This window comes from Nylanderia fulva, unplaced genomic scaffold (assembly GCF_048542155.1).
Source record: "Nylanderia fulva isolate GAGA-0341 unplaced genomic scaffold, ASM4854215v1 Scaffold625, whole genome shotgun sequence".
NCBI lineage: Eukaryota > Metazoa > Arthropoda > Insecta > Hymenoptera > Formicidae > Nylanderia > Nylanderia fulva.
The window spans coordinates 37501-47829 of record NW_028190727.1 but is presented as its reverse complement, the minus strand read 5'-3'; positions in this window follow the sequence as shown (position 1 = coordinate 47829).

The following is a 10329-nucleotide window of genomic DNA, read 5'->3' as shown; positions in this document are numbered from 1 at the left end:
TTTTAGTAGATAATTTTTTGTAATAAATAATAATCCGCGCGTATTATACGTTGATATGATCTACTGTGCGACGCCTCACTCATGTCGCGCGGTGCTATGCACGTTCATACGCGTAAAAAGCAGCGTATACTTGAGTTTGTGTGTTGTCCACACCATGGGACGAAAATATGACGCCAAACATTTGCCCCTTTCGAAACGTAGAGTTTCCTTCAAGAAGGGCTGGATGTACAGGTTAGTTTATTTATATACATTTTCTATATATGCATACATACACATATATATATATATATATATATATACATATATATAATATATACATATACCTATTGATTTATTTAGCAATCTGTCTATCTATCGAACTATCTATCATCTATCGATCAACCTATCTATCTATCTATCTATCGATCTATCTGTCTCTTTTCTCTTTTCTACATTGCATTCTTTTATATATGCACACGTATATAATAATTTTTTTAAAATATTGTACATTACAAAAGTAAAAATAATTAAATTTATAATCTGAAAATATATAAAAATCTTTTATGAATATAATAATTACAAAGATTTAGTAGATAATTTTTTGTAATAAATAAATGATTTATATAATTTATTCTTATCTAACTACTGCTCTGTTTTGATAATAATAGTATTATTATGTATTCAATCTCTAAAATACTTTTATATCAATCATTTATTACAAAGAATTATTTACTTTATAATCAATTATAATTATTATAGATAGGCCTGTTTATACACATACACATATATATTGTGTGTAAGTGTGTGTATGTGTATAAACAGGCCTATCTATAATAATTATAATTGATTATAAAGTAAATAATTCTTTGTAATAAATGATTTATATATAAGTATTTTAGAGATTGAATACATAATAATGCTATTATTATCAAAACAGAGCAGTAGTTAGATACAACTAAATCATATAAATAATTTATTTATTACAAAAAATTATCTACTAAATCTTTGTAATCATTATATTCATATAAAATTTTTTTATATTTTTTAATTATAAATTTAATTATTTTTACTTTTGTAATGTACAATATTTTTAAAAAATTATTATATACGTGTGCATATATAAAAGAATGCAATGTAGAAAAGAGAGAAGAGACAGATAGATTGATAGATAGATAGATAGATAGGTTAATCGATAGATGATAGATAGTTCGATAGATAGACAGATTGCTATAATAAATAAATCAATAGATATGTGTATATATATTATATATATTTTGGGACACAGAGTGTCCCAAAAAGAATCGGAACACTGAAAAATCTCGAAAAGTATACGTTTTACAGAAAAAAGTTTCAGACAAAAGTTATAAAAAATGTATTTATTGATCTTATCAGTTTGACCTTGGACGGCGTTACCAAGGTCAGAATAAGGTCACTTTAAATTTTTTAGATGGAATCCTATAATTTTTATTACATATTCTTGTAGCTTATCTGGAGAGTTTTCCAAAACACTAATAAAATTATTTTTTATAGAGTACTCTTTGATTTATAAAGGCTAACAATTTTTTGACATAAAATGTAAAATATCTTTGTAAAATATTCCATTTTCGGTAATCATATCTTTTTTGCACGGAATAATGAGACCAATGAATTGGTGTAAAAAAACACATAGTTGCTTATAAAAAAAAGTATGCTGTTGCATATTGAATATTACATATTCAATTATCTGTTTTCTTTAATAAATTGATTTTTTATTATACTGTGCAAAAAAGTAGGTATGATTATCGAAAATGGAATATTTTATAAAGATATATTTTATGTCAAAAAATTGTTAGCTTCTAACCTTTATAACTCAAAGAGCACTTTATGAAAAATAATTTTATTATAGTGTTTTGGAAAGCCCTCGAGATAAGCTACAAGAATATGTAATAAAAAATATAGGATTTCATCTAAGAAATTTAAGGTAACCTTATTCTGACCTTGGTAACACTGTCCAAGGTCAAACTGATCAGATCAATGAATAGATTTTTTATAACTTTTGTCTAAAACTTTTTTCTGTAAAACGTATACTTTTCGAGATTTTTCAGTGTTCCGATCTTTTTGGGATACCCTGTATATATATATATATGTGTGTGTGTGTGTGTGTGTGTGTGTGTGTGTGTGTGTGTGTGTGTGTGTGTGTGTGTGTGTGCGCGCGTGTGTGTGTATATATATATATAAGAATAAAGGGGGTATCATTAGAATATCGCAAAAAATTTATAGATAAAGAAAATCTTGCAAATTTTAAAATCATCTTTATTTTTTGAATGATCTCAAGAATACAAAGTTTTACTGTGGATATCACGTTGCAGGACATCCTGCGTATATATACACATACATACATACATACATACATACATTCATATACAGGGTGTCCCATAATTCGCGAACCACCGGGAATGGGCAGATAGAGCGTGTTAAACTGAATAGAAAAGTCCTGTATCATTTTGCGATATTCGCAATAATTATTGAGTTATTAACTAAAATATCTAAACGAATAAGCGGGTAGAAAGCGGTAGGCCAGACTCGGTGTGCATGTCGGATGACTTATTTGTTATATGCCGCTTATTATCAAAAGTATCATCTTACTTTTCGGCGCCACTACATTGGTCGCCGCTTGCTGCATGACGCCGCCTCTCGATCAAATAATGCTTTCTACCTGCTTATTCGTTTAGATATTTTAATAAATAACTTAATAATTATTGCAAATATCGCAAAATGATACAGGACTTTTCTATTCAGTTCAACACGCTCTATCTGCCCATTCGCGGTGGTTCGCGAATTATGGGCCACCCTGTATATTATATATATATATATATATATATATATATATATATATATATGTATATATGAATGTATGTATGTATGTGTATATATACGCAAGATGTCCTGCAACGTGATATCCACAGTGAAACTTTGTATTATTGAGATTATTCGAAAAATAAAGATGATTCTAAAATTTGCAAGATTTTCTCCATCTATAAAATTTTTGCGATATTCTAATGACACCTCCTTCATTCTTATTCAATATTTATGGGGTTCAATTGTTATAAATTTTTTTTACATAATATATATATACATATTTTCTAAAAGTAACGATTTCTGAAAAATAAAGCAGTCTCTTGCTTATTTTAAATAGTTGTTAATAGTAGAAATATTACAGTAATAATAAATAGTAGTTACAATAGTACAATAGTAATAATAATAGTTATAAAGTTGCAGTAGTAACAAAAAAAGATATTTTATGAAAAAGATGATCCATTCGTTTGCTAGTTGCTTTAAAAATATCTTCTCCCAGAACGATTTGCATGTGCGTTCTGGTTATTAAAAAAAGATATTTTACATCAGAGACGATTTATTCGTCTGTTAGTTGCTTTAAAAATATCTTCTCCCAGAACGATTTGCATGTGCGTTCTGGTTATTAAAAAAAGATATTTTATATCAGAGACGATTTATTCGTCTGTTAGTTGCTTCTAAAATATCCTCTCCCGGAACGATTTGCATGTGCGTTCTGGTTATTAAAAAAAGATATTTTATATCAGAGACGATTTATTCGTCTGTTAGTTGCTTCTAAAATATCTTCTTCCAGAACGATTTGCATGTGCGTTCTGGTTATTAAAAAAAGATATTTTACATCAGAGACGATTTATTCGTTTGTTAGTTGCTTTAAAAATATCTTCTCCCAGAACGATTTGCATGTGCGTTCTGGTTATTAAAAAAAGATATTTTATATCAGAGACGATTTATTCGTCTGTTAGTTGCTTCTATAATATCTTTTTCCAGAACGATTTGCATGTGCGTTCTGGTTATTAAAAAAAGATATTTTACATCAGAGACGATTTATTCGTCTGTTAGTTGCTTTAAAAATATCTTCTCCCAGAACGATTTGCATGTGCGTTCTAATTATTAAAAAAAGATATTTTATATCCTCATATAATTGAAGCAAGTTGTAACGACAAAAGCTTACAAATTATTGGAGAAAATTGCAGTAATCTTTGGCGATGTATTTCTTTTGACGGCACCAAGCTTCGAGTGTACGACAATCTATCTGGCTGTACATACGAAACATTGAAGACTAAAGAAAAAAATTACATTCATCGCCGTTATCCACAAATAAATAAAAATAATATAATATTTGAAAACGTTCAAACACAACCTGATAGTATATGTTGTGGAATCTTTGCTGCCGCATTTGCTACAACTATAGCTTTAGGAGAAAATCCTTGTAATGAGACATATTCTGCTGATGTTAAACGTATGAGACATTTCTTAAAAATAATAGCAGAAAATAAACTGTCACCTTTTCCTAACTAATAAAATTTTATCATTATACTAGAAATGTGTAATTCTAATAAATATTGTTGCAAAAAAATGTCTAATACAAATGTCTCATTTGCAAAAATCGGAGAGACGAAAAAAATACATATATTATGGTTGCGTTCTCACGGGAATGGGCGATGGAGGGGCCCATTTCATTCTATATATGCATAAAAATGTTTTGTATATTATATAATATTCTGTTATATTATATAAAAATATACAGCTAGTTATTTGAATATATTTTATTTGAATATATTTGCTATTTTCTCAATTATTGATAAGAGAAGAAAAGCGAATTGTGCGCACTGCATACATTGTAATTTATAGAAAATTACAGGTAATATCAATATACGTACCATACACGTATGCTTATACCATACACGTATGTGTATACATGTATGTGTATATGTATTTGTATATGTATATGTATGCATTTATGCATGCATTTATATATGTAAGAAATATATACATATATATACATGTATATAGATGCATATATCTATGCATAAACATATATATAATATGTACATGGTGATTAAAAAATCTGGCAATGGCCAATTATCTCCGACAATAGTGGTCTTATGAAAAAAATACTAAAGGTGTTGACTTTTACCTAGGTGTCAAATTTTGAGATCATTTATAGGTCAACCTTTTAAAATCCTTTATTTTTTATTAGATATTCTTGTAGCTTATCTCGACAGCTTTCCAAAGCATTATAATAAAACATTTTTTCATAAAGTACTTTTTGAATTATAAAGATTCGAAGCAATTGTTTGACATAAAATTATATCTTTGTAAAATATTCAGTTTTACGTTATCATACTTTTTATTTTTATGCACATAATAATGAGACCAATTTGGTGTAAAGAAAATGCACCCAGCAAACACAAAATATAACTGTCAAGGTGGGAACCCATCGGGGGGAATGAATCTATAACTGAGAAACTTAATTTGGGATGATGTAGAGACAGGCACTCATTAAAATTAACCAAAAATAGTCAATTATGTATAACGCTTCACTATTTATTTGAAAGACTATTGTCGCAATCTTAAAATGAGTCAAATTAAAAACATAATAATACACTTGTAATAATTTTTATCAATTCAATTGTGTTATACTGAAAAAAGTTATGAATAATAGTAAAGATATGGTAGATGGTTCACAAATGACAAAATATTAATAAATCTTAAAAGAAACTACTGTAATAAATAATCGTTGAATCAAGAATACAAGTAACAAACACTTAATATACTGACGTCTTAAAAATTAGATGTATATATATAGACAAGAGTTGTTGAAACAAGAGTAAGTGTAAACCATGAATTCTAATCACTAAATAATACTTAAAGAACGAAAGACTCAAGCAGTAATGCATAAACAAAATGAATCATAAGTAACGCACACTGATTATACTGACGTGTTAAAAATAGAAGTATATATATAGACAAGAGTAGTTGAAATAAGCATAAGTAAACTATAAATTCTTATAATTGAATAGTAAGTAAAGAAAGAAAGACGCAATATGTAATATATATCAAGGAAATGAAACATATGAGATTGATCTCTCTATCGAGAGACAAGAATTGTAACCAAGACATATATATGTAAACAAGAGGTGATGAAAAACTTATATAAATATATAAATGCTTATAATTAAATAGTAATTATCGAAAGAAAAACGCAATGTGTAATACAAATAAAAAAAATAAAACATATGAGATGAATATCTCAATCGAGAGGTCAGAATTGTTCCCAAAAACCTCAGGATGAGAAACCAATAAAAACATGTTATATAAATCAGTCACGTCATCATAATACAACAAAGAAAATGACTTGATAGACAGAATTGAGATGGGCTTTTGGATGTTCGTACGATGAATCTCCTCAGATTAGAATTCCTTACATGAATCTAAGAAGAAAGAAATATCACTTCATCGCAGAACGAGATCTACTAACCAGAAGCCCTCGTACTCGCCTTTAATTGAGCTTTTTTACTTATCTTGAATGATCCGTTTGAGATTTACTACGTGCGCAGTAGGCCACGCCTTTGAGAATATTCAATCGCCCTCGATCCTCGGTACTTTTGAAAAGGCCTTAGATTTGTCTCAATTGAGCAATCCTTCTTGAAATATTTGGCAAGTGGTCTTAAGGGGATGCCGGAGCGTTGGCCGAACTCCGACGGATTAGCGCCCTCATTTGAAAGGAACTAAAATTGTCGATAATTACCGACAATTTTAATTCCGCTATTATTGACAGTAATATATATATGTCAAAAACCCATTTTAGTGTGTTCAACATATTGAAATCAGACAACATAATATATTTTTACTGTCAAATCATCTCGCACACGCATCTAAGCGTGTCAATGACAATAAAACATACATATATAAATGTGTCTCTTTATGACATAGTTGAACACAATTTTAATATTGCTCTTTTATATATTTTGATGATATATGAATATTTTCATGTATTTTTCAAAGGAAATATACAATCTACCATATATATATATATATATATATACAAGGTGGTTCAAAAGTCCGGTAACGGTCAATTATGTTCAAGAAATAGTGGTCTTATGAATAAAATATAAAAATTGCAGAATTCAACCCGGGAAAAATTTTTTATATATAATTATATCTAAATAATTATATAATTATACATAATTATATGTGAAATATGTTTATTTTATATATAATTAAATTTATTTATATATAAATTATGAAGTTCATGTATAATCTCATGTCAAGTTATATATGAAACATTATATATATTTATATATGTGAATACTTATTTATTATATATACAATATATATATATATATATATATATATTTATATAAGTATATGTATATAAAAAGCTCTTTTATCTAATTATATATAGACATATTTCATATTTAATTTTGCAATTATATGTATAATTTTATATATTTCTATATAATTTTATATTGTTATATATAAAAATTGTTTCTAGGAAAAATAAGATATTTTATGGTGACCTTGACTTTGACGTAGGGGTCAAATTAAGAGGTTATTTCAAGATCAACTTTTATTAAACAAAACCCTCTATTTTTATTAGATATTCTTGTAGCTTATCTCGAGAATTTTCCAAAACACTAATAAAATATTTTTTGATGTACTTATTGAGTTATAAAGGTTTGAAGTGAACAATTCTTTTATAAAATTGACAATATCTTGTAAAACATTCAATTTTTATTATACATTTATACTTTTTATGCACGGAATAATAAGACCAATCAATAGGTGCAAAGAAAACACAGTTGCAAAAGACGTATGTAGTTTTCAAGAAGCAACTGCTCAGCAAACATTATAATTGCTATATAACACGTAAATAACGTGCATGTAACATGTAACATACACGTTAGTTGTAATTTCCCACTTATGGATTCTATTATTTATTGTAATTATAGATAGAATAGTGACTTAGCGAAAGATTATCTTTCGGCATCCTACAATATCGATGCTATCTGGGATGTAATTACAATATATAAATAACATATGTCATATTACAAATGTTACATCTATGAATGAGAAATTACCGTATGTTACATGTAACATGCACGTTATATAGTATTATATACATGTAACATAGCAGTTATATTTTGTGTTTGCTGGGTGCATTTTCTTTACACCAAATTGGTCTCATTATTATGTGCATAAAAATAAAAAGTATGATAACGTAAAACTGAATATTTTACAAAGATATAATTTTATGTCAAACAATTGCTTCGAATCTTTATAATTCAAAAAGTACTTTATGAAAAAATGTTTTATTATAATGCTTTGGAAAGCTGTCGAGATAAGCTACAAGAATATCTAATAAAAAATAAAGGATTTTAAAAGGTTGACCTATAAATGATCTCAAAATTTGACACCTAGGTAAAAGTCAACACCTTTAGTATTTTTTTCATAAGACCACTATTGTCGGAGATAATTGGCCATTGCCAGATTTTTTAATCACCATGTACATATTATATATATGTTTATGCATAGGATATATGCATCTATATACATGTATATATATGTATATATTTCTTACATATATAAATGCATGCATAAATGCATACATATACATATACAAATACATATACACATACATGTATACACATACGTGTATGGTATAAGCATACGTGTATGGTACGTATATTGATATTACCTGTAATTTTCTATAAATTACAATGTATGCAGTGCGCACAATTCGCTTTTCTTCTCTTATCAATAATTGAGAAAATAGCAAATATATTCAAATAAAATATATTCAAATAACTAGCTGTATATTTTTATATAATATAACAGAATATTATATAATATACAAAACATTTTTATGCATATATAGAATGAAATGGGCCCCTCCATCGCCCATTCCCGTGAGAACGCAACCATAATATATGTATTTTTTTCGTCTCTCCGATTTTTGCAAATGAGACATTTGTATTAGACATTTTTTTGCAACAATATTTATTAGAATTACACATTTCTAGTATAATGATAAAATTTTATTAGTTAGGAAAAGGTGACAGTTTATTTTCTGCTATTATTTTTAAGAAATGTCTCATACGTTTAACATCAGCAGAATATGTCTCATTACAAGGATTTTCTCCTAAAGCTATAGTTGTAGCAAATGCGGCAGCAAAGATTCCACAACATATACTATCAGGTTGTGTTTGAACGTTTTCAAATATTATATTATTTTTATTTATTTGTGGATAACGGCGATGAATGTAATTTTTTTCTTTAGCCTTCAATGTTTCGTATGTACAGCCAGATAGATTGTCGTACACTCGAAGCTTGGTGCCGTCAAAAGAAATACATCGCCAAAGATTACTGCAATTTTCTCCAATAATTTGTAAGCTTTTGTCGTTACAACTTGCTTCAATTATATGAGGATATAAAATATCTTTTTTTAATAATTAGAACGCACATGCAAATCGTTCTGGGAGAAGATATTTTTAAAGCAACTAACAGACGAATAAATCGTCTCTGATGTAAAATATCTTTTTTTAATAACCAGAACGCACATGCAAATCGTTCTGGAAGAAGATATTTTAGAAGCAACTAACAGACGAATAAATCGTCTCTGATATAAAATATCTTTTTTTAATAACCAGAACGCACATGCAAATCGTTCTGGGAGAAGATATTTTTAAAGCAACTAACAAACGAATAAATCGTCTCTGATGTAAAATATCTTTTTTTAATAACCAGAACGCACATGCAAATCGTTCTGGAAGAAGATATTTTAGAAGCAACTAACAGACGAATAAATCGTCTCTGATATAAAATATCTTTTTTTAATAACCAGAACGCACATGCAAATCGTTCCGGGAGAGGATATTTTAGAAGCAACTAACAGACGAATAAATCGTCTCTGATATAAAATATCTTTTTTTAATAACCAGAACGCACATGCAAATCGTTCTGGGAGAAGATATTTTTAAAGCAACTAACAGACGAATAAATCGTCTCTGATGTAAAATATCTTTTTTTAATAACCAGAACGCACATGCAAATCGTTCTGGGAGAAGATATTTTTAAAGCAACTAGCAAACGAATGGATCATCTTTGGCATAAAATATCTTTTTTTGTTACTACTGCAACTTTATAACTATTATTATTACTATTGTACTATTGTAACTACTATTTATTATTACTATAATATTTCTACTATTAACAACTATTTAAAATAAGCAAGAGACTGCTTTATTTTTCAGAAATCGTTACTTTTAGAAAATATGTATATATATATTATGTAAAAAAAATTTATAACAATTGAACCCCATAAATATTGAATAAGAATGAAGGAGGTGTCATTAGAATATCGCAAAAATTTTATAGATGGAGAAAATCTTGCAAATTTTAGAATCATCTTTATTTTTCGAATAATCTCAATAATACAAAGTTTCACTGTGGATATCACGTTGCAGGACATCTTGCGTATATATACACATACATACATACATTCATATATACATA